The sequence below is a fragment of the Salmo trutta genome, chromosome 18 (genome assembly GCF_901001165.1).
Source record: "Salmo trutta chromosome 18, fSalTru1.1, whole genome shotgun sequence".
NCBI lineage: Eukaryota > Metazoa > Chordata > Actinopteri > Salmoniformes > Salmonidae > Salmo > Salmo trutta.
The window spans coordinates 43,196,644-43,220,993 of record NC_042974.1 but is presented as its reverse complement, the minus strand read 5'-3'; positions in this window follow the sequence as shown (position 1 = coordinate 43,220,993).

Below are 24,350 nucleotides of genomic sequence, written 5' to 3'. Positions count from 1 at the left end.
TTCCTCTACATTTCCACTGACACAGGCTGCTACAGACAGAGCGTCACAGGCTCTGACCAAAAGTAGTGGACCATATTCAGTTTATTTAAATACCAATGACCAAAACTAAAGTGCATTACACAGAGAGTGAATAGGGCGTGTGTCATTTGGTCTGGTCTGCCGTCTCCCCACAGTGTTGGAGCTGTGGACGCTGTACTCAGAGTTCTAGACGGGAAGGGGCCTGGTGATGAATCCCTTCCCCATAGCAGAGTGACGTGGCCGGGCTGGGTGACGCATGGTCCCTGTATTTGCAGGAGATCAGGAGCCTGGATGCCCATTTCACCCAATTACCCCAACAAGCCCCTGGAGATAAATAACCAATCTCATTATGGAGATGGGGCTCCAAGGAGCCAACAGGGCTTGTATCAGTTTGGTTAAATGACTTTCCTTGTTCTGGAGGCACTGTGCATGTGTATTAAAGTTTCCAAGTATACCATCTAAATGCCCACATAGGTAACAGATGTTTTGCTGACAAGCTTGACGGGTATAAATAGTAAATTCATTAATTAAAATGGATCAGTTCCTGTAACATTATACATGTCTGGCATTTACAGACACACACACATACACCACACCAAATAAATATGAACTAGATCGAATAAATTGTAAATTGTGATGATGAAATTTATGAGAAAAGTCTCTCTGAATACTCATTATCATGGCTACACCTACTCAATATTACCATGCAAATTCAAAACATTTCCTTATGAGCTAAAACAAACCTCTGATTTTGTGCAGGAAAAAGAGCATGTCAGTGGGGCAACTAAGGGCAGTATAGAGCAGGGGATCCCAATCTGTTCATGACAAACTGTTCACACCCCTCTTGTTGTTGGAGAGAATTTTGCAGGTTTAAAGCTTATTTCCTGCAATTTTACACATTTTGTCATGAGGTGCATAGAACATTTAACAGTTTTAACATAAAATGTCTTGCAATTCTATACATTGCTAATGTGTATCCATGTGATATTTGTGTGACAAAAAATGTAAACAGTATCTACAGTACCGGTCAAAAGTTTTAGAACACTTACTCATTCAAAGGTTTTTCTTTATTTTTACTATTTTCTACATTATCAGAATAATAGTGAAGACATCAAAACTATGAAATAACACATATGGAATCATGTAGTAACCAAAAAAGTGTTAAACAAATCAAAATGTATTCTGTATTTGAGATTCTTTAAATAGCCACTGTTGTGTCTCTGACTAATTAAATGAGATGACAGGCTATTTTATCAAATCAATTATCTCATGTTTAATTGATTACTTGATTTTAACCTGTTAGGGTATAGGGGGCAGTATTTTCACGGCTGGATAAAAAAATGTACCCGATTTAATCTGGTTACTAATCCTACCCAGTAACTACAATATGCATATACTTATTATATATGGATAGAAAACACCCTAAAGTTTCTAAAACTGTTTGAATGGTGTCTGTGAGTATAACAGAACTCATTTGGCAGGCAAAACCCTGAGACAGATTCTGACAGGAAGTGGATACCTGATGTGTTGAATTGACTTTAAGCCTATACCATTGAAAAACAAAGGGGCTGAGGAATGTTTTGGCACTTCCTATTGCTTCCACAAGATGTCCCCAGCCTTTACAAAGTGTTTTGAGTCTTCTACAGTGAGATCTGACCGAAGAAGAGCCTTGGAACGTGATGGCCCATTAGACACCTGGCGCGCGAGTTGATGGTGGGTACTCTCATTCCGAAACGTTTTAAAAGAGAACCCAATGGTCCGCCTTGAATTTTATTCATGTTCTGGTTAAAAAAGGCCCTAATGATTTATGCGATACAACGTTTGACATGTTTGAACGAACGTAAATATATTTTTTCCGTTCGTGAAGTGAAGTCCGGCTGGCTTAGATCATGTGCTAACAACACGGAGGTTTTTGGACATAAATGATGAGCTTTTTTGAACAAAACTACATTCGTTATGGACCTGGGATTCTTTGGAAGTGACATCTGATGAAGAGAATCAAAGGTAATGGATTATTTACATAGTATTTTCGATTTTAGATCTCTCCAACATGGCGGTTAGTCTGTATCGCAATGCGTATTTTTCTGGGCGCAGTGCTCAGATTATTGCAAAGTGTGATTTCCCAGTAAGGTTAATTTTAAATCTGGCAAGTCCATTGTGTTCAAGAGATGTAAATCTATAATTCTTTGAATGACAATATAATATTTTACCAATGTTTTCTAATATTAATTAATTATTTTGTTGTCATGACTTGACTGCCGGTATTGGAGGGAAACGATTTCCTGAACATCAACGCCATAGTAAAACGCTGTTTTTAGATATAAATATGAACTTGATAGAACTAAAAATGCATGCATTGTCTAACATAATGTCCTACGAGTGTCATCTGATGGAGATTGTAAAAGGTTAGTGCATAATTTTAGCTGATTTTATGGTTTTGGTGACGCCTGTCTTTGAATCGACAATACATTACACACAGCTATTGTCAATGTACTCTCCTAACATAACCTAACTTTATGCTTTCCCCGTAAAACCTTTTTGAAATCGGACAACGTGGTTAGATTAAGGAGATGTTTATCTTTCAAAGGGTGTAAGTTAGTTGTATGTTTGAGAAATTTGAATTTTGACATTTATTTGGTTTCAAATTTGCCGCTCTTGAAATGCACCTGCTGTTGATAGGGTGCGCCACGGGTGGCACGCTAACGTCCCACATAGCCCCAAGAAGTTAAAAGCAAGCATATATGTCACAAAAACCAAAACCACAACTAAATGCAGCACTAACCTTTGATGATCTTCATCAGATGACACTCCTAGGACATTATGTTATAGAATACATGCATGTTTTGTTCAATCAAGTTCATATTTATATCAAAAACCAGCTTTTTACATTAGCATGTGATGTTCAGAACTAGCATACCCACCGAAAACTTCCGGTGAATTTACTAAATTACTCATGATAAACGTTGACAAAATACATAACAATTATTTTAAGAATTATAGATACAGAACTCCTTTATGCAAACGATATGTCAGATTTTAAAATAGCTTTTCATCGAAAGCACATTTTGCAATATTCTGAGTACATAGCTCGGCCATCACAGGCTAGCTAATTTGACACCCACCAAGTTTGGGGCTCACTAAACTCAGAATTACTATTAGAAAAATTGGATTACCTTTGCTGTTCTTCGTCAGAATGCACTCCCAGGACTTCTACTTCAACAACAAATGTTGTTGTGGTTCCAAATAATCCATAGTTATATCCAAATACCTCCGTTTTGTTTGTGCGTTCAGGTCACTATCCGAAGGGTAACGCGCGAGCGCATTTTGTGATCAAAAAATTCAAAATATTCCATTACCGTACTTAGAAGAATGTCAAACGCTGTTTAAAATCAATTTGTATGGTATTTTTCTCGTAAAATAGCGCTAATATTCCAACTGGACAACGTTGTACTCATTCAAAGACTGAAAGATAAAAATGGAGAAGTCTCGTGAACGCACATCTCAGTCTCACTGTCCCCAGGCAGGCCACTTACAAACTCTGCTGCTGTACTTTGCCCAGAGACAGGAGACACGTCATTCCACTTTCTGAACGCTTTAGAGAGCCAATGGAAGCCTTAGAAAGTGTCACGTTACAGCACAGATGCTGTAATGTTGATAGAGATGCAACAGAAGGACAACAAATTGTCAGACAGGGCACTTCCTGCATTGAATCTTCTCAGGTTTTGGCCTGCCATATGAGTTCTGTTATACTCACAGACACCATTCAAACAGTTTTAGAAACTTTAGAGTGTTTTCCATCCAAATCTACTAATTATATGCATATTTTCATTTCTGGGTAAGAGTAGTAACCAGTTTAAATCAGGTAAATTTTTTATCCGGCCGTGAAAATACTGCCCCCTAGCCCCAACAGGTTAAGGAGAAGTGTCTCTTTAAAATGGTGTAAAATAGTCGTATGTTTGAAAAATTTTAATTATTGGATTTCTGAGGTTTTGTATTTCGCGCCACGCTGTTCCATTGGATATTGGCTTTGTTCGCTAGCGGAACGTCTGTCCTCAACAGGTTTTAAGTACCAACGGACACTTTCAACTGGTTGAGAAAAGGAAAGTTTGTTCCATTCCCTGACCTTTTGATGTTACCATACTTTCTCTGCGGTAACAAAGGGCTTTCCAAGAGTCCGTTCTGTAGAGTGGAGAGAGAAGGGGGAAAGGTATTTATGGGGGGGGGGGTCATAAACCTCACCCTACAGGGCAACGTCATGACACCACCCTTTGCCTTGATGACAGCTTTGCACACTCTTGGCATTCTCTCAACCAGCTTCGCCTGGAATGCTTTCCTAACAGTCTTAAAGGAGTTTCCACATATGCTGAGCACTTTATGGCTGCTTTTCCTTCACTCTGCGGTCCGACTCATCCCAAAACATGTCAATTTGGTTGAGGTCGGGTGATTGTGGAGGCCAGGTCATCTGATGCAGCACTCCGTCACTCCCTTTCTTGGTCAAATAGCCCTTACACAGCCTGGAGGTGTGTTGGGTCATTGTCCTGTTGAAAAATCAATGACACCTGGTGAAAGGTATGATCCCTTATGATGTCACTTATCCCACTAAGTGCAAAGCAGAAGGGATGGCGTATCACTGCAGAATGCTGTGGTAGCCATGCTGGTTAAGTGTGCCTTGAATTCTAAATAAATCACTGACAGTGTCACCAGCAAAGCACCATCACACCTCCTTGTCCATGCTTCATTTGGGAACCACACATGAGGAGATCATCTGTTCACCCACACCACGGCGGTTGGAACCAAAAATCTAAAATATTGACTCCAGACCAAAGGACAAATTTCCATAGGTCTAATGTCCATTGCTCGTGTTTCTTGGCCCACGCAAGTCTCTTCTTCTTATTGGTGTCCTTTAGTAATGTTTTTTTTTCAGCAATTCGACCATGAAGGCCTGATTCTCCTCTGAACAGTTGCTGTTGAGATGTGTCTGTTACAGAAGCATTTATTTGAACTCTCATGAACTTATCCACTGCAGCAGAGGTAATTCTGGGTCTTCCATTCCTGTGGCGGTCCTCACGAGAGTCAGTTTCATCATAGCGTTTGATGGTTTTTGCAACTGGACTTGAAGAAACTTTCAAAGTTCTTAACATTTTCCATTATCGACTGACCTTCATGTCTTAAAGTAATGATGGACTGTAATTTCTCTTTGAGCTGTTCTTGCCATAATATGGACTTGGTTTTTTACCAAATAGGGCTATCTTCTATATACCCCCCCTCCCCACCTTGTCAAAACAACTGATTGGCTCAAATGCTTTAACCTGTTTGATCTAGGGGGCAGTATTGAGAATTTTGGAAAAAAATATGTGCCCATTTTTAACTGCCTCCTACACCAACTCAGAAGCTAGAATATGCATATTATTGTTCAGGTTTGGATAGAAAACACTCTGAATTTTCTAAAACAGTTTGAATGGTGTCTGTAAGTATAACAAAACTCATATTGCAGGCAAAAACCTGTGAAAAATAGATTTAAAAAAAAGTGAATTTTGTGACTGTACTATTTAGTGTCATTGTTTTATAGATACCATAGTGAGAAAGGATTCAGTTCGCAACTCCTACGGATTCCACTAGATGTCAACGATCTTTATAAAGTTGTTTGAAGCATCTGTGATGAATACAGACCGAATTAGAATGCTTGTAAGTTGACACGTCATCACTTCATTTTTTGCGCCTGCGCATAAATCTGAGAAGAGTGTCTTTGTCATAATCGTTTATTCTAGACACTTGATAGGTTGTGTGAAAATATTACTGATGTTTACTGATGTTTCACGTTAAAAATGGACCAAAAGATTCATGCTAAACAACGTTTGACATGTTTGAACAAACGTAAATAGATTATTTACTAGGTTTTTTTTAGCTTTTCGGCGTGACTTTACACAACCCACCACGTTTTGTGGGAGCCTACTAAACGCTAACTATTTGGTGTTATTTGGACATAAATTATGAACTTTGTCAAAAGAAACCACATTTGTTCTGGACCTGGGATCCCTGGCAGCGCCTTCTGATGGAGATAATCAAAGGTAAGGGGATATTTACAATGTTATTATCGATATTAGAAGATGCTAACTGTATAGCTTAGCTTATAGCTTAGCTTATTGTTAATAGCATAGTACCACGTTTATTGCAAAATGTGATTTCCCAGTAAAGTTATTTTGAGATCTGGCCATTCGGTAGCAATTACGAGATGATAATATATTATTCTTTGAATGACAATATTATAATTTACCAATGTTTTCGAATAGTAATTCCGTGATTTGTAATGCTGGATTCACTGGGAGCATTCGAGCCGAAAAAAATTCTGAATTTCACCGCGACTGTAAATGCTGTTTTTGGATATAAATATGAACTTGATGGAACTAAAAATGCATGTATTGTATAACATAATGTCCTATGAGTGTCATCTGATGCAGATTGTCAAAGGTAAGTGCATAATTCTAGCTAGTTTTCTGTCTGTTGATGCCCTTCTTTGAATTGGCTAAACTTTACACACAGCTATTGTCAATGTACTCTCCTAACATAACCTAACTTTATGCATTCTCCGTAAAGCCTCTGAAAATCGGACAGCGTGGTTAGATTTAGGAGATATATCTTTCAAATGGAGGAAAATAGTTGATTATTTGATTATTTGAAATGATTACTCTTGCAGTTTTGAATTCCCCGCCATGGTCACATGACAATGAATCCCAATACCGGGATAAGATCGGGATAAGATCCTCAACAGGACATTCCACAAATTAACTTTTAGGAAGGCACACCTGATAATTGAAATGCATCCCAGGTGACTACCTCATGAAGCTGGGTGAGAGAATGCCAAGAGTGTGCAAAGCTGTCATCAAGGCAAAGGGTGGCTATTTTGATTTGTTGTTTTATGGTTACTACGTGATTCCATATGTGTTATTTCTTAGTTTTGATGTCTTCACTATTATTCTACAATGTAGACAATAGTAAAATAACAAAACGTTAGCTGATATGGGCTAGTTGATCTGTACATTTCTGACAAGTTATAAATAGCTCTCTAAGGTGTGCAATGACTGACATGGCAAGAGGAACTGATGATGCACTACCCAATTTCAAAATTGCACCTTGTGTGTTCTACTACTACAACTTTCAAGAGTAAGTTTAAAACCGGACTGAGTTCCTTTAAAAGGGCGCTATCCCTGATGCATTGAAACTCATTTAAAAAATATAATAATGAAACTTTATGCGACACCTTTTAGAGTGCGAACCCATTACACATTTTTGTTTGTCTGAATTTGCGGGTTTTACGTACCAGCAAAGCTTCTGGGAGAGCGGGATGGTTCTCTTTTGCAAAGTTTAGAGCTTGTCAGTGAAATACACTGCTCAAAAAAATAAAGGGAACACTTAAACAACACATCCTAGATCTGAATGAAAGAAATAATCTTATTAAATACTTTTTACTTTACATAGTTGAATGTGCTGACAACAAAATCACACAAAAATAATCAATGGAAATCCAATTTATCAACCCATGGAGGTCTGGATTTGGAGTCACGCTCAAAATTAAAGTGGAAAACCACACTACAGGCTGATCCAACTTTGATGTAATGTCCTTAAAACAAGTCAAAATGAGGCTCAGTAGTGTGTGTGGCCTCCACGTGCCTGTATGACCTCCCTACAACGCCTGGGCATGCTCCTGATGAGGTGGTGGAAGGTCTCCTGAGGGATCTCCTGCCAGACCTGGACTAAAGCATCCACCAACTCCTGGACAGTCTGTGGTGCAACATGGCGTTGGTGGATGGAGCGAGACATGATGTCCCAGATGTGCTCAATTGGATTCAGGTCTGGGGAACGGGCGGGCCAGTCCATAGCATCAATGCCTTCCACTTGCAGGAACTGCTGACACACTCCAGCCACATGAGGTCTAGCATTGTCTTGCATTAGGAGGAACCCAGGGCCAACCGCACCAGCATATGGTCTCACAAGGGGTCTGAGGATCTCATCTCGGTACCTAATGGCAGTCAGGCTACCTCTGGCGATCACATGGAGGGCTGTGGGGCCCCCCAAAGAAATGCCACCCCACACCATGACTGACCCACCGCCAAACCGGTCATGCTGGAGGATGTTGCAGGCAGCAGAACGTTCTCCACGGCGTCTCCAGACTCTGTCACGTCAGTCACGTGCTCAGTGTGAACCTGCTTTCATCTGTGAAGAGCACAGGGCACCAGTGGCGAATTTGCCAATCTTGGTGTTCTCTGGCAAATACCAAACGTCCTGCACGGTGTTGGGCTGTAAGCACAACCCCCACCTGTGGACGTCGGGCCCTCATACCACCCTCATGGAGTCTGTTTCTGACCGTTTGAGCAGACACATGCACATTTATGGCCTGCTGGAGGTCATTTTGCAGGGCTCTGGCAGTGCTCCTCCTGCTCCTCCTTGCACAAAGGCGGAGGTAGCGGTCCTGCTGCTGGGTTGTTGCCCTCCTACGGCCTCCTCCACGTCTCCTGATGTACTGGCCTGTCTCCTGGTAGCGCCTCCATGCTCTGGACACTACGCTGACAGACACAGCAAACCTTCTTGCCACAGCTCGCATTGATGTGACATCCTGGATGAGCTGCACTACCTGAGCCACTTGTGTGGGTTGTAGACTCCGTCTCATGCTACCACTAGAGTGAAAGCACTGCCAGCATTCAAAAGTGACCAAAACATCAGCCAGGAAGCATAGGAACTGAGAAGTGGTCTTTGGTCCCTACCTGCAGAACCACTCCTTTATTGGGGGTGTCTTGCTAATTGCCTATAATTTCCACCTGTTGTCTATTCCATTTGCACAACAGCATGTGAAATGTATTGTCAATCAGTGTTGCTTCCTAAGTGGACAGTTTGATTTCACAGAAGTGATATTGACTTGGAGTTACATTGTGTTGTTTAAGTGTTCCCTTTATTTTTTTGAGCAGTGTATAACCAAATTAAAGCGTTTTTTCCCTGTATAAACACTTACTGTTCTCGTATCGTATCTACATACATATCGGATAGTCCTGAAAGGGAAAGATACATAAAACATGTCTGAATAACTAACTAACTAATACAAATGGTGCAGTAATCAAATGTATCACAGCAGAAAAGTGTGTGCTGGCGCACCAACAGTAGCTACAACCTCATTCCCCTCTCTTAGTGCCATATTACGAACTAGCTTGCTAACTATGATAGTCAGCTATCTATGCTTTCCTGCCTTGTTTACTAGCTAGGTAACTTAGCATCTGACTGCAGGTAATGTTACCCAGAGTAGCTAACGTTAAAATTGTTTGCCAACTTTAGCTAGCTAGCCACATAACTAACAATAGTTAGCTAAAAGCGCACACACCAATGACTAGCTAATCACCAGCAGTAGCTAGCTAGCAAGGTAACTACATTTGGCCAACCATTGTCCTCATCTCCCCTTCTTAATGGCTTATTAATGCCCCTCTCTCACAAATTAGATAGCTAGTTAACTCATGCACAAAGTTAGATAGTTAGCAAATAAGTTAGCTATGCTTTCCCGCCTTGTAGCTAGCCAAAGCTATTTAACTATACACTTCTTTCTGTGTTTTAATGTTAGATAAGTTAGCTAGCTAGCATCTGCATTCTTAAGTAAAGTCTAGAGAAAATAATAGTTTGCGACCTGAACAGATTACAAAATGTTTAGAAAATTATTCTGACAATAAATGTGTACTTACAGTCCCCACTCTCACTTGTTTTTTTTGAAAGTTGTCGCTGTGTGGCATGTGTTCGTGAGAGGAGCAAATAGCGCAAATTACTTTCTATCATGTCTTTTGTCCCTCAGAACCTGCGTAGTATGTCTCAGAAAAAAATGGCAATTCAAATTGTAATAAATTCAGTTGTTAAATTGTGCATAAGATTACAGGCCATTTTCACTCATATTCTGACTATGTCAGAACATCTGACAACTTGACAAGCTAAATTTGTCAAAATAAATAAATATTTTATGAATATTTTATTGTGAATATTTCCATGAAGCCACCATAATTGAATCAATATAGGCTACTCAATACATTATTATTTTCGTGGATTCCATGTTTCCAATGAGTACACTAAGCTAGAGGTCTGGCCAAACTGTGGGGGGACCGAGGGGTTGTCAGAGGGGGTACGGAGGTCTCCTCTACCTGTATACAAATTAGCCTGCTCCAATAACTTTTAATGGGGCTGCAGGTAGCCTGGCGGGTAGGAGCTCGAATCCCCAAGCTGACAAGGTAAAAATCTGTCATTCTGCCCAGCGCGTCGATGATGTGGTTGTCGATTAAGGCAGCCGCCCGCACCTCTCTGATTCAGAGCGGTTGGGTTCATAAGCGGAAGACACATTTGAAGCAACCCTGATTTGAAGCACCTGCTGCTCATCGGTTGTTCTTTACAAATGATGTTTTCAATTAAAATAAATATAGTTCCTACACACTGAAGAAGGCTGTAAAGCCAAAACGTTTGTGTACGATATCCCTGATGCAGTGAAAATAAAAAATAAAAATTGAATAATGAATTAAGCTTTATGCGACATCATTTTGAGTGCGAACTCATTACACCTTTTTGTTTAGCGCTAAACTTTGCCATTATATTTGTTTGATTATGAGGGGGGACTAAGAATTGAATTGGCTTTTATAAACATGCTTAGACTGCGCTGGAGAGAACCTGTTAGCCTCAGAGGTTTGTACTGTTTGTCCATGCAGAAGATAGTATATCTTTAATGCAGTATAGTACATTCTGATTAAGGGTATATTTACGGTTGTTTTAACTTGAACTGTCTACATTGAACATGTATGTTATTGTGTGTCACTCACTGTCAATAGACTGTGTTGTTATTAGATGGTAAAGACTGCTCCCTGACTTTTGTGGCCCATGCACTGGTTTGTGTTTACGGACACAGTGGTAAGCAAGGCTGCATTCAACATGTGTTCCTCCTGCAATGATGATTGTCAACTGTAACACTTTTCCTTCAATCAGAAGAGTAACTTAATTGTGTGTCTCTTTCTGCAGGGTTAGTGTTTGAGATGCTGGTCCCTAGCTTCTCCCCTGTATGCGTTCAAACATGGTGTGGTAGAGGGTGTGCTGGAAGTGCTGGCTGGAGAGTGTGCTCACTGGGCTGGTGCAGGTTGTCAACAGGTAAGGCAAGGGGAGATAGCTACAGTAGACGTTATAAAAAGGTGTCAAACTGTCTGCGTTGTTGTCCCGTCTCTTTCTCTCGTAATGTAAGTGCTGCTCCAATACAAGTGTGAGGTGAGACGGTGAACTGTGTTGAACTGGGCAGTCAGTCATTCATTCTGTACTATGTGTCTATTCAATATATCATTGTTGGAATTGAGTCTTCTACTTAATTCCCAGACTTGTGTTTTTAGGCTTCTTCTGGGCTACCTGGCTCAGGACAGGGAGAGGCCACTACTTATACAGGTGAGTGTACAACACAGTCTTAAGTGTTGTGATGATATACAGTATGTGTATTTATGACAATGTTGATTGTGTGTGTGTCCAGGTGCTGCGGTCGCTGTGCCAACCCCCTCTGAAGCAGCAGCTGTATGTGAGGTGGGCTCTGCTGCTGCTGGGTGGGACTATCAATCAAATGTATTTATAAAGCCCTTTTTACATCAGCAGATGTCAGAAGGTGCTATACAGAAACCGAGCCTAAAACCCCAAACAGCAAGCAGTGCAGATGTAGAGCTACAGAAGCTACACTCAGGTACACTCCAACACTACGGCACAGTATTGACCCACACGATCAGTGCACAGTTCTGTTCACATTACTTTCCGACCTGCTACGCCTCTGGGTTGTATTCTTTCGAGAAATGGAAAAACATTTTTCCTAGGAAAACATTTTATAGGAAGTGTCCATGTGGTCTCCCCTTGTTGCGGTCCGTTTTCTTCTGTTTGGTGCCTAATGATCACGACCCTCATGTCCTGAGTCAGAGCTGCTGCAGTTCATGCTGGGAGAGTTGCAGAGCCACCTGGACAGCACCGTAGTGTGTGTGAGGGGCATGGTGGTGGGGGAGTGTCTCTGGTCCTGCATCGACATCAATGGAGCCAAGCTCAAATTCTAGGTACAGTACAGTATCAAATCAAATCAAATGTTATTTGTCACATACACATGGTTAGCAGATGTTAATGTGAGTGTAGCGAAATGCTTGTGCTTCTAGTTCCGACCATGCAGTAATATCTAACAAGTAATCTAACCTAACAATTTCACAACAACTACTTTATACACACAAGTGTAAAGGAATGAATAAGAATATATACATAGACATATATGAATGAGCGATGGCCGCCTGGCACCTTACTCAAGGTTTTGGGTGCTTCTCAATAGTCTGAAGTGGCTCACTGTCACTATATTCTGTTCTCTGCTCTTACTGATCTGAGTGAACTGGACGGGTGAAAACAAGTACCATAATGCTTTCACCTATCTGCTGTTCAGATCAGTGCAAATTAAAGAAAGGCGATTTTTAAAATGTATTTAACTAGGCAAGTCAGCTAAGAACAAATTCTTATTTACAATGACGGCCTACCCCGGACGATGCTGTGCCAATTGTGCGCCACCCTATGGGACTCCCAATCACAGCCAGATGTGACAGAGCCTAGATTCAAACCAGAGACTGTAGCTGCTCTCACTGATGACTTCACTATCTAATGAAGAAACGGTGCCGCTTGATGACAGATTGGATCTTTCTCAAGAGGTCAAACGGCAGACTGTACCCTCTCAGGCAGTACCATCCCAGGCTGCTTCAGTTCCCCAGAAATCAGGGGCTGATCCAGATTCAGAGCTGGATAGGTAAGCGATAGCATTATCATAATCAAACCCATAACACTCTGTAATACCTATTGTTATAAACAACATCTTATTAACATAATGTTGTCTGAAGTTTTATATTTAATTCAAATCATTACAGCTTAATTCATTTTCCCAAGGGCAGTTAAGAAAGCATGGTATAGAGCTCGCCAGCTTGTAGTTATAAAAACTGAAATGAGTTATCTCTGGTTCGTTCAGTCAATCCTATGGGAAAAGAATAGCATTTTTGGATAAACGCCGAAAATAAGGTCTGCGGTTAACACAGGCTTAGGAGATCTTATACGTTTTGTTCTATGAGACAATATCAGTCAGTTAACATGAGCTTTATGAATTATGAAGCCTTTGTGTGCTTTTTATGATTACAAAAAGGGATGTTGGCTGATGAAGATCATGTCATAGAACAAAACATATAAGATCTCCTCAGCCCGTATCTTATCTGCACTGTATCTTGGTCCATCTTAGTATGAAAAAAAGTATACAATTAGTATGCAAATTGTGCATGGTATGTACACTGAGTGTACAAAACATTATGGACACTTGCTCTTTCCATGACAGACTGACCAGGTGAATCCCGGTGTCACGTCCTGACCTTAGAAAGCTGTTATTTTTTATGGTAGAGTAGGTCAGGGCGTGGCAGGGGGGTTTTCTAGTTTAGTTTTTCTATGTTGTCAGGTTCTAGTTTTGTATTTCTATGTTGGGTGTTGTTTGGGATGATCTCCAATTAGAGGCAGCTGGTCCTCGTTGTCTCTAATTGGAGATCATACTTTTTTTTCCATCTGGGTTTGTGGGAGATTGTTTTTGAGTAGTGTATGTTTCACCTCTACGTCACGGTTTGTTGTTTTGGTCTTTAGTTTATGTATTGCATAGTTTCACAGTGTAAATAAAATGTGGAACGACACACACGCTGCACTTTGGTCTGCTTCTCCTTACGACAATCGTGACACCTGGTGAAAGGTATGATCCCTTATAATGTCACTTGTTAATTTCACTTCAAGCAGTGTTTTTTATTTTATTTCTTTTATTTGATTTATTTCACCTTTATTTAACCAGGTAGGCAAGTTGAGAACAAGTTCTCATTTACAATTGCGACCTGGCCAAGATAGCAAAGCAGTTCGACAACATTAAAAACACAGAGTTACACATGGAGTAAAACAACATACAATCAATGATACAGTAGAAAGAAATAAGACTATATACAATGTGAGCAAATGATGTGAGATAAGGGAGGTAAAGGCAAAAAAGGCCATGGTGGCAGAGTAAATAAAGTATAGCAAGTAAAACACTGGAATGGGAGATTTGTTATTTGAAGAAAGTTAAAATATAAATAATATGGTGCAAAGGAGCAAAATAAATAAAATAAATAAATAAAGTAGGGGAAGAGGTAGTAGTTTGGGCTAAATTATAGATGGGCTATGTACAGGTGCAGTGATCTGGGAGCTGCCCTGATAGCTGGTGCTTAAAGCTACTGAGGGAGATAAGTGTTTCCAGTTTCAGAGATTTTTGTAGTTCGTTCCAGTCATTGGCAGCAGAGAACTGGAAGGAGAGACGACCAAAGGAGGAGTTGGCTTTAGGGGTGACCAGAGAGATATACCTGCTGGAGCGCGTGCTACAGGTGGGTGCTGCTATGGTGACCAGTGAGCGGAGATAAGGGGGGACTTTACCTAGCAGGGTCTTGTAGATGACCTGGAGCCAATGTATTTGGCGACGATTATGAAGCGAAGGCCAGCCAACGAGAGCGTACAGGTCGCAGTGGTGGGTAGTATATGGGGCTTTGGTGACAAAATGTATGGCACTGTGATAGACTGCATCCAGCTTGTTGAGTAGGGTATTGGAGGCTATTTTGTAAATGACATCGCCGAAGTCGAGGATTGGTAGGATGGTCAGTTTTACGAGGTAGATTTACGAGGTAGAGGTAGAGAGTGTAGATGACGGGGGGATTTTTAAGCCTTGAGACAATTAAAACTTAGATTGTGTATGTGTGCTATTCAGAGGGTGAATGGGCAAGACAATGTATTTGAGTGCCTTTGAATGGGGTATGGTAGTATGCGCGACATGAACCGGTTTGTGTCAAGAACTGCAACACAGCTGGGTTTTCTGTGTGTATAAAAAATGGTCCACCAACCAAAGGACATCCAGCCAACTTGACAACTGTGGGAAGCATTGGAGTGACCATGGGCCAGCAGCCCTGTGGAACACTCTCTCTGTACTTTGCTCCGTTCATCTTTCCCTCAATCCGTGCAGGGTCGCTTCATTCTATCTAATAACGGCTGATCTATCACAGAGATTCTGAAAGACCCAGCTATTGTTATCAGGGTTCTGGAATGTGTCCCCAATATTCTGTAGAACTTTGGGTCTCAGCAAGCACTAGCCATATGCCTTGTACTGTTTGATTGTGCGTAACTGTGATGAATTATTGCTCCTGATAAATACATTTGTTGCTTTTTAATTGTTCATTGACCATTTTGGAAAAGGTAAGATCTAAGTTAGAACTAAGCTGATTACTCACTAAGATGATAAACTTCTAGAAAAGTGCATTACAAAATAAGAAAAAGTTAACTGGTAGTCAAGCCATGAAAATCTCCTTCATTGACAATCCTTTTTGCTAATATTTCAGAGGTGTAAGAGGTGTTGTGATGGCCTTCGCAGACACATTGTGCTCTCCATGAAAAGGGAGCACTATTACTGTGTGAAGGGAGCCAACCTCACTCTGAGGAAAGAACTCCAGCCGGAGCAAGCCTCTGCGATAGAGGATGAAAATGGCAGCCAGTCCTCTCTTTACCTCTGCCCTTTCCTCATCCTGATCATCTCAGGAGCTTGAGTCTCTGCATACCTCCACCTCTCCTGGAAACCATGAGACTAAGGCTTCCCTGAGGACATCATGCACCTCCAGAAGTGTGAGGAGAAGCCGTCTCAAGATGGAGCATGCAGGACCACCTCTGTGCCCACCGTATCTGTGGGTACTACAGTCCAACCGGTCATTTGTGAGGGCAAAGGGCACCACATAGTCCATAACAGAGACCAGAAATCTGAGGAGAAGCCCTTTTAAGACAGCTTCTGCAGGATCCCCTCTGTGCCGGTACGTTATGTCTCAACTTGTAGTCTCTAAAGTTAAATAGACCAGAAGCTTAAGGAGAAGCTGCAATTTGGCTGCAATTTGGCACCTACAGCCCAACCCGTCATCTGAGGTCAAATTAGTTATAGGACGATTTGAGAGAATGGTGGTCCATGATAAACAGCGCATGAGAAGGCCATATTTTCCCATGGTAGGCCTATCCAAGCAACGTAACATATACTAAACATCATACTACCCATTACTGATCCAAACAGTTGCCTAATCAGGCCACTGCTAGATTATTATTATTTCGGAATGACATAGCATTCAAAAAGCAGGGCTTTTTAGCTGTTATTGAAATGGCATATTCACTGCAGAGAATTCTTTACTCGCTAGAATATTTTTTTAAATGCATTTATGCATTGTGTTATAGCCTTGGTAGGATCATTTTCTTGTCCCTAAAATGCTTAATCAATTGGGGAGACATTTGAGGGGTGTGCGTGCGGGAACTGGGAGTGCAGCCTGGTGAGCACACTATCTATTTTAGGCTACCTGTCAATTCATAATCTGATTTAAAAATTCACTGTTTGAATTCATTCGGTATCACAGGAGGCTGCTGAGGGGAGGACGGCTCATAATAATGGCCGGAACGGAGCGAATTGATATTATTCCAGGCCGTTCTCCCCAATTAAGGAGTCACAAACCTCCTATGTCGGGTATAGGCCCAAACTCTGTCTTTGGGACCCCTAGAGGTGCACATTTTGGTTTTTGCCCTAACACTACACAGATCATTCAAATGATCAAGTCTTGATGATTAGTTGCTCATTTGAATCAGCTGTGTAGTGTCAGGGCAAAAACCAAAATGTGCACCTTTGGGGTCTCGAGGACCGAGTTTGGGAAACCCTGGAATAGGCTATTCACTGCAGTATTATGCCTAATATTTAGCTAATGAATGATGGGTTGCATATGCTTATAACTTAGGCTACACATCTCTAGTCTGTCTTCACAGTTCTCTTTGCACCTTATACACCTGGCCTCTGCTGCCTCTCTGCCTTCTCTGTTTGTCTGTTGCCAGTTTGTTTTGTTTCATCAAGCCTAGCAGTGTTTTTTTCTTGTGCTCCTTTCTGTCTCTAGTTCCTGTTTTCTAGCTTTCCCGTTTTTTGACCATTCTGCCTGCCTGTCGTTCTGTATCTTGTCACACCACCCTGGATTACTGACCTCTGCCTGCCTGCTGTTCTGTACCTTTCGGACTCTGCTCTCGACTACTGACCTCTGCCTGCCCTTGACCTGTCATTTGCCTGCCCTCTTATTTTTGTAATAAACTTTTGTTACTTTGAAACTGTCTGCATCTGGGTCTTCTGAGCCTTGACAGAGTGTGATTGTGTGATCAAAATACACTATATGAGTAGCCTGCTGGACCTTGTAAATTGTCAAGAATAGACCAATATTTGATCTAAATGGTTGCATGATCAGGCCTAAGCTGTATGCAGTTATTTCCTCATGAACCATTCAAAACAGGACGTTTGAGCGGTTATTCAAATTAGTCTACATCACTGCAGTTTACAGCCCTAGCCAGTAATTGCGTACTCACTTGATAACAATAATACATTCCTCATTACACTGTTGTAACCCAGGTAGAATAATTATATTGTTTAAAAACGTAGGCCTAATCAATAGCGGCGCTTTGCGTGTATGGGACAACAAAGTGCTTCCTGGAGGAACCCACTACATAATCTGTAAACTTTTTTTCTTGCACTATGACAGGTACAGTTGAAGTCAGAAGTTTACATACACCTTAGCCAAATACATTTAAACTCAGTTTTTCACAATTCCTGACTTTTAATCCAAGTAAAAATTCCCTGTCTTAGGTCAGTTAGGATCACCACTTTATTTTAAAAATGTGAAATGTCATAATAGTAGAGAATTATTTATTTCGTCACATTCCCAGTGGGTCAGAAGTTTACATACACTCAGTTAGTATTTGGTAGCATTGCCTTTAAATTGTTTAACTTGGGTCAAATGTTTCGGGTAGCCTTCCACAAGCTTCCCATAATAAGTTGGGTGAATTTTGGCCCATTCCTCCTGACAAAGCTGGTGTAACTGAGTCAGGTTTGTAGGCCTCCTTGCTCGCACATGCTTTTTCAGTTCTGCCCACAAATTTTCTATAGGATTGCGGTCAGGTCTTTGTGATGGCCACTCCAATACCTTGACTTTGTTGTCCTTAAGCCATTTTGCCACAACTTTGAAAATATGCTTGGGGTCATTGTCCATTTGGAAGACCCATTTGCAACCAAGCTTTAACTTCCTGACTGATGCCTTGAGATGCTGCTTCAATATATCCACATCATTTTCCTCCCTCATGATGCCATCTATTTTGTGAAGTGCACCAGTCCCTCCTGCAGCAGAGCACCCCCATGTTTCACAGTTGGGATGGTGTTCTTCGGCTTGCAAGCCTCCCCCTTTTTCCTCCAAACATAACGATGGTCATTATGGCCAAACAGTTATATTTTTGTTTAATCAGACCAGAGGACATTTCTCCAAAAAGTACGATCTTTGTCCCCATGTGCAGTTGCAAATCGTAGTCTGACTTTTATGGTGATTTTGGAGCAGTGGCTTCTTCCTTGCTGAGTGGCCTTTCAGGTTATTTCGATATAGGACATGTTTTACTGGGGATACAGATACTTCTGTACCTGTTTCCTCCAGCATTTTCACGAGGTCCTTTGCTGTGGTTCTGGGATTGATTTGCACTTTTCGCACCAAAGTACATTAATCTCTAGGAGATAGAACGCGTCTCCTTCCTAAGCGGTATGAAGGCTGTGTGGTCCCATGGTGGTTATACTTGCATACTATTGTTTGTACAGATGAATGTGGTACCTTCAGGTGTTTGGAAATTGCTCCCAAGGATGAACCAGACTTGTGGAGGTCTACAATTTTTTTTCTGAGGTATTGTCTGATTTCTTTAGATTTTCCCATGATGTCAAGCAACGAGGCACTGAGTTTGAAGGTAGGCCTTGAAATACATCCACAGGTACACCTCCAATTGACTCAAATTATGTCAATTAGCCTATCAGAAGCTTCTAAAGCCATGACATAATTTTCAGGAATTTTCCAAGCTTTTTAAAGGCACAGTCAACTTAGTGTATGTAAACTTCTGACCCACTGGAATTGTGATACAGTGAATTATAAGTGAAATAATCTGTCTGTAAACAATTGTTGGAAAAATTACTTGTGTCATGCACAAAGTAGATGTCCTAACCGACTTGCCAAAACTATAGTTTGTTAACAAGAAATTTGTGGAGTGGTTGAAAACGAGTTTTAATGACTCCAACCTAAGTGTATGTAAACTATCGACCAACTGTACATATGTAAAAGCCCTACTACTTAGCTAATTAATGGCCAAATACCTAGCTAATATTTCGCTTCTTACTTCGGCTACACATCTCTAGCCTCTCTCTTCCAGCTGCGCAATGATGCGCGATTTCGCCTGGCATAGAACATTTGCTCTCTTGCCAAAGACACTTTTCAGAGGAGCTAACACAATCACTTCAAACTGAGTCCGGAATGACTGTATTTCATGGTTTTTTATTCTATGTATTTATCCATAAATTGGGGAGACTTTCGGGCAATATTATTTGTTTCAGCATCCCCCCTTCCCCCACGACGCCCCCAGAAAACACAGCACCCTCACCCCAAACTACTTCCCGTGGCTTTGGCCTACAGCATGCAGTAGGATGGGTTGATCAGTTAATTGATAGGTGTACAGCAGAACGATAAATGGCCTGCTGGTGTGGATGCTTGCCGACCTTTATAGTTATGTAATAAGCTCACATAGTTGCTGTCACAATCTTCAGACTCCACACAATTGTCACTGACTAGTTGGATATTCATTTCCCACTGTCAGTGCCCGTATAGTGAAGATGAGGAATAGAGTCAAGCGCAGGACACCGAACTGAGTAAAAATACATTTTACTCTAGAAAAACTCATCAGTCAAAATCCACGCAGGGATAAACAATATTTACAAAACACAACTAACACGACAAACAGGAAAATAATAACGCAATCATGAGAACCAGAGGGTTTAAATAGGGAAATAATCATAATGAGATGGGAACCAGGTGTGAACAATCAAGACATAACAAATGGACAAAGAAACATGGATCGGTGGCAGCTAGAAAGCCGGTGACGATGATCGCCGAACGCCGCCCGAACAAGGAGAGGCACCAACTTCGGAAGTCATGACACCAACTGAGCAAACAATTTCTGTACTTAGAACATTCTCGTAAATTCCTTTTTTATCAGCTTTTTGTTTGGCAGACCTTATTTGTATTATTGATATTTGTCAATAAAACTTATTAATGCAACTGTTTGTCATTTTTTTGTGTTCTACTGGTAGCACTGGTTGTCTTGAAAAGAAAATGGTAAAACACTTCAATGTGAGGCTTAATATGAGGACAGAGCAAGCAGATTAATGTCAGTTCTTTCAGTGTGAGAGAACTGGAAACATGAGTCAATAAAAAGCCCTATTCCTAATCTCTTTATGCAGCAAAAAATCGCAATGCCCAATTAACACCCACACTAAGTAACAGGTACAAGAGCATCAGATATACTTGCTCAATGAATCATGCTCCACCTTTCCTCCCCTCCTCCATCTTTCTCAGTCTCTTCCTAGCATGCAGCAAAAAATCGCAATGCCCAATTAACACCCACACTAAGTCACAGGTACAAGAGCATCAGATATATTTGCTCAATGAATCATACTCCACCTCTCCTCCCCTCCTCCATCTTTCTCAGTCTCTTCCTAGCTGGAGCTCACACGCGGTGCCTCGTGTGAGCGGCTCAATGTGTTGTGGTCGGCAGAGCAATGCTGCTTAATAATGACATGGAGAGAGGGAGATTGCGTGTGGGAGATTGCGTGTGTGTGCGTCTGTGTGTGTCGGCTAGGAGAACTACAGCGGTGATGGGCTCGCTACAGAATACATACGGTCTTCTTAGACACGGGGTCATGTCACCTCGATTAGCCTATCTGTAGTATATATCCTCTCATTCCAGAAATGGAATCATTGGGCAGCACTTAGTGGGATTGCCTGCATTATATCACCAGGGTGGATCAACACCCCCTTCTTTGGTATCTAGCCCTCCCTCCCTCTCTCCATCCCTCCTTCCCTCCTCCATTTCCTCCCGCTTCCACTGCCCTTGTCTCTGATGCTTCGACTTCTGCTGACTCACTCTTAAGACACGATAGGTTGCTCTCCGGGGGGGGGGGCTCCCATGCCTTCTTCCCCTCGTCCTCTTTTCCCTCTGTCTTCTCTTCCGCCTTTTCTTCCGTGTTTTGGGGTCTTCAGCTAGGCGAGTCCCAGGGCGTAGTGCTATCTCTGAGGTACGCCAGGATGCTGCCTGCCTGCCCTGCATGTGTGAGAGGAGCAGAGCTGCAGCTGCCACTGATCACTACACGGATCCTGCTGCAGCTAAAGCGCTCATCACACAAAGGTTTTACATCTACGTTCAGTATGATTGTATTACAGAAGAGATATTTGGTATTGCTGTTCATTATTATAGCACACACGCTGTGAATGCATTCCCCACATATTGTTTAGAAGCTTGCTACAATGTGTATATCAAACTCTAGATTATTCACATCTAAGCAGAAATCATAACATTATGATGGCATCCTGTGTCTAGTGATCTAGCTCAGAGACCTGCCCCTTATAGCACAGGGAAGAGTGGTCTGCACTCAGCAGTTGAGTTTATTGATTTCCTATTCCTCTGCTCCTAGTAAAATATGAGATGATGATGATGATGATGGGGTATGGATTACATTGAGGATATTGAACCAGTAAGATAGGGCTGGATGGTGTGTCACAGTGAAGGTTAAAGAATAGGTCATAATGGGCAATGGACTCTGTTTGAATACCCTTAGTTGCTCCTTGTCTTCCCAATTGACACTGAACACGAGCTCCTGATCAGTGAGCAGCACCTAACAATTTATTTATTTATTTTATTTCACCTTTATTTAACCAGGTAGGCAAGTTGAGAACAAGTTCTCATTTACAATTGCGACCTGGCCAAGATAAAGCAAAGCAGTTCGACAACATACAAAAACACAGAGTTACACATGGAGTAAAACAACATACAATCAATGATGCAGTAGAAAAAAATAAGACTATATACAATGTGAGCAAATGATGTGAGATAATGGAGGTAAAGGCAAAAAAATGCCATGGTGGCAAAGTAAATAAAGTATGGCAAGAAAAAACACTGGAATGGTAGATTTGTAGTTTGAAGAAAGTTAAAAGTTAAAATATAAATAATATGGTGCAAAGGAGCAAAATAAATAAAGTAAATAAATACAGTAGGGGAAAAGGTAGTAGTTTGGGCTCAATTAAAGATGGGCTATGTACAGGTGCAGAGATCTGTGAGCTGCTCTGACAGCTGGTGCTTAAAGCTAGTGAGGGAGATAAGTGTTTCCAGTTTTAGAGATTTTTGTAGTTCGTTCCAATCATTGGCAGCTGAGAACTGGAAGGAGAGACGACCAAAGGAGGAGTTGGCTTTAGGGGTGACCAGAGAGATATACCTGCTGGAGCACGTGCTACAGGTGGGTGCTGCTATGGTGACCAGTGAGCGGAGATAAGGGGGGACTTTACCTAGCAGGGTCTTGTAGATGACCTGGAGCCAATGTGTTTGGCGACGATGATGAAGTGAAGGCCAGCCAACGAGAGCATACAGGTCGCAGTGGTGGGTTGTATATGGGGCTTTGGTGACAAAACGGATGGCACTGTGATAGACTGCATCCAGCTTGTTGAGTAGGGTATTGGAGGCTATTTTGTAAATGACATCGCCGAAGTCGAGGATTGGTAGGATGGTCAGTTTTACGAGGGTATGTTTGGCAGCATGAGTGAAGGATGCTTTGTTGCGAAATAGGAAGCCAATTCTAGATTTCACTTTGGATTGGAGATGATTGATGTGAGTCTGGAAGGAGAGTTTACAGTCTAACCAGACACCTAGGTATTTGTAGTTGTCCACAAATTCTAAGTTAGAACCGTCCAGAGAAGTTATGCTGGATGGGCGGGCAGGTGCAGGCAGCGATCGGTTGAAGAGCATGCATTTAGTTTTACTTGTGTTTAGGAGCAGTTGGAGACCACGGAAGGAGAGTTGAATGGCATTGAAGCTCGTCTGGAGGGTTGTTAACACAGTGTCCAAAGAAGGGCCAGAAGTATACAGAATGGTGTCGTCTGCGTAGAGGTGGATCAGAGATTCACCAGCAGCAAGAGCGACATCATTTATGTATACAGAGAAAAGAGTTGGCCCAAGAATTGAACCCTGTGGTACCCCCATAGAGACTGCCAGAGGTCCAGACAGTAGGCCCTCCGATTTGACACACTGAACTCTGTCAGAGAAGTAGTTGGTGAACCAGGCGACGCAATCGTTTGAGAAACCAAGGCTACTAAGTCTGCCGATGAGGATGTGGTGATTAACAGAGTCAAAAGCTTTGGCCAGGTCAATGAATACGGCAGCACAGTAATGTTTCTTATCGATGGCGGTTACGATGTCGTTTAGGACCTTGAGCGTGGCTGAGGTGCACCCATGACCAGCTCTGAAACCAGATTGCATAGCGGAGAGGGTGCGGTGGGATTCAAAATAGTCGGTAATCTGTTTGTTGACTTGGCTTTCGAAGACCTTAGAAAAGCAGGGTAGGATGGATATAGGTCTGTAGCAACTTGGGTCAAGAGTGTCACCTCCTTTGAAGAGGGGGATGACAGCAGCTGCTTTCCAATCTATGGGAATCTCAGACGACACGAAAGAGAGGTTGAACAGGCTAGTAATAGGGGTTGCAATAATTTTGGCAGATAATTTTAGAAAGAAAGGGTCCAGATTGTCAAGCCCAGCTGATTTGTAGGGGTCCAGATTTTGCAGCTCTTTCAGAACATCAGCTGAATGGATTTGGGAGAAGGAGAAATGGGGGAGGCTTGGGCGAGTAGCTGTGGGGGGTGCAGTGCTGTTGAATGCAGTAGGGGTAGTTAGGTGGAAAGCATGGCCAGCCGTAGAAAAATGCTTATTGAAATTCTCAATTATAGTGGGCTTATCGGTGGTGACAGAGTTTCCTATCCTCAGTGCAGTGGGCAGTTGGGAGGAGGTGTTCTTATTCTCCATGGACTTTACAATGTCCCAGAACTTTTTAGAGTTGGAGTTGCACGAAGCAAATTTCTGTTTGAAAAAGCTAGCCTTGGCGTTTCTAACTGCCTGTGTGTATTGGTTTCTAACTTCCCTAAAAAGTTGCATATCGCGGGGGCAGTTCGATGCTAATGCAGAACGCCACAGGATATTTTTGTGTTGGTTAAGGGCAGTCAGGTCTGGGGAGAACCAAGGGCTATATCTGTTCCTGGTTCTAAATTTCTTGAAAGGGGCATGCTTATTTATTTTTTTTAAATAACCAGGCATCCTCTACTGACGGGATG